The sequence below is a fragment of the Phalaenopsis equestris genome, unplaced genomic scaffold (assembly GCF_001263595.1).
Source record: "Phalaenopsis equestris unplaced genomic scaffold, ASM126359v1 Scaffold000268, whole genome shotgun sequence".
NCBI lineage: Eukaryota > Viridiplantae > Streptophyta > Magnoliopsida > Asparagales > Orchidaceae > Phalaenopsis > Phalaenopsis equestris.
In genome coordinates this window covers 232,925-235,301 of record NW_018164710.1, presented here as the reverse complement: position 1 = coordinate 235,301, position 2,377 = coordinate 232,925, and positions in this window count along the sequence as shown.

Here is a 2,377-nt window from a genome sequence, read left to right as displayed (position 1 = left end):
ATTTTTATTTTTTTTTTCTTGTCATTAATTTTTTTTTCATATTGGACATTTATTATATTTAATATTTATTATGTCAAAATATTATTTTGTAATGTGATTTTATTAAAAATTGTTGCAATGTCAAATTATTTTCTTGATATTTTTCCTGAAGAGATTTCTCAGATCATTGAAACATAGATACAGTCAATAATTCTATAGCATAGTTGATATCATATGTTGTTATAGAGGTAAATAATTCTTCGGATGTTAATGAGTACATTCGTAGACCTATATTTGACATGTCCTACTCAGGTCATGAATATGTTGTATATGTGGTAGCTGATCATCTAACAAGTTCTTGCAATTGTTTTAGGCACTCCTAAAAAGCTTTCATACAATTGAGGAGCTTATTAACTACTCAAGGATTAATGCATTACACAAAAAATATAGATGTTGTAGAGCAGTTGGATATTTTTCTTAGAGAAGTAGTGCATGCTCGTAGCTACAGACGACTCTGTGAATTTTTTCAACACTCTTTAGAAACTACTAGTAGGTATTTTAATTTTTTTCTTATAATTAATTAAATCATTATCGAATGAGTTCATTAAGTTGTCATGTGGTGAAGTGAATTGTGACCCTTAATTTTCTCAAAATTCCTCATTTTTTTTGAAATTTTAAAAATTCAATTGGAGTAATTGATGGGACTCATGTTCCCGTAGTGGTCAATAGAGAGACACATGATATGTATCATAATAGAAAGGATTTATGTTACAAAATGTGATGGTTGTAGTTTCTTTTACTCGACAATTTTCATATATTGGTGCTGGTGGGAAAGGGTTAACTGCTAAAATGAGAGTATTATGTTAAACAGTAGAAGAATGTGAGTTTAAGGTACACAAAAATAAATTTTATTCGGTTGACTGAGGATATGCAAATACAAATAAGTTCTTAGTAACTTTCAGATGATATCGTTATCATATAAGTGCTTACTGTGCAAACACAACTTGTACATGCTCAAAACCATTGAAGTTATATAATAATCATCACACACAACTTCAAAATATTTTGGAACGAACACTTGTTATTTAGAAAGAAAGATTTCAAGTTTTTAGTCACATTTAAAAGTTTTTCGTTTAAGTACAAGCGGACATAGTAATGACTCGTGTAGTTTCGCAAATTTTTTTTGGATGTTATCATGAAAATGACATATATTTGAATATGTCTCAAATTGAGATGTAGCATGATAATGGTGTATGTGAGATCTCTGTTAACTGTGAAAACCCAAACGTAAATACTACAATTGGTGGGAGACATAAACGAGATGTCGTAGGAGATGCAATCACATCCAATTTATTGGAAGCACATGTAAGTTCTTGTATTTCTTATTTTGAATATCATTTAAAAAAATTGTCTAATTACCGACAACAAATCAAAGACATCGCTCAAGTTAACTAGATAGTCTCATTTCAAAATAAAAGGAGTTGTTATCAATTTATGCATCACATGTTTATTTCTATCTCATGGTTCTGATTGTTGTTATTCATCTTCACTATTCCAATTTGTATTTTCGCCAATGATATTGATGGATTTGATGTGAAAAATCTGATTTATATAAATAAATTAGGTGCTTTAATTGTTTTTTTTTTTTTTTTTGATCAAAATATTGTATTATTTGGTTGAGCTCTTATCTATCTACATGGAAAACATGTCATTCATTGAGATATCGAGCATGAGAATGAACTATTTGTTATCGTTGTTGAATCTAAATTTTTCCATTTCAAACAGCCTTAAGACGATATGGATTTGCAGTGGTATGCAAAAGGCTGGATTATATTGTTAGAAACATCGTTTTTGACATAATGTACTAGCTAATAGATTCCAAAGATATCTGTTGTGTTGACATAATGTACATTTTTTGTGTCAAATCTTGGGTTATGTACCAGCTATGCTTTCCTTGATATCTTTACTCGACTTATGTGTTTATGCTTTTCGAGATTTCTCTAATAGAATGATTGCAAATTTGTTTCATGTCTTGATTCCAATATGCTTAAGAAGCACAAAGAAATTGGATGTATTTAATTGTAAAGGATTTAGTCACAACTTTTTTTTTGGGTATTAAGGTAGCTGGGCAACTTAAAAAGGTTATTTTTATGTACTTTTTTTAATTCATGTGATTTGTGTAATTTATATTTGAAAGATCAGCATGCATCCACTCATTTCTTATGTATTTACATATCTTAAACTTCAATCTTTACGTATGCATGAGAAGGTGTATTTAACTCTTTAAAAGTTAAAATACTAATATTTTAGATGCGATATGATGTTTTGGGTGATATAAATGTAACAAGAAAAGTGTATGCGTCAGATATGTAAATACATAAGATTTGAGTGGCATGTA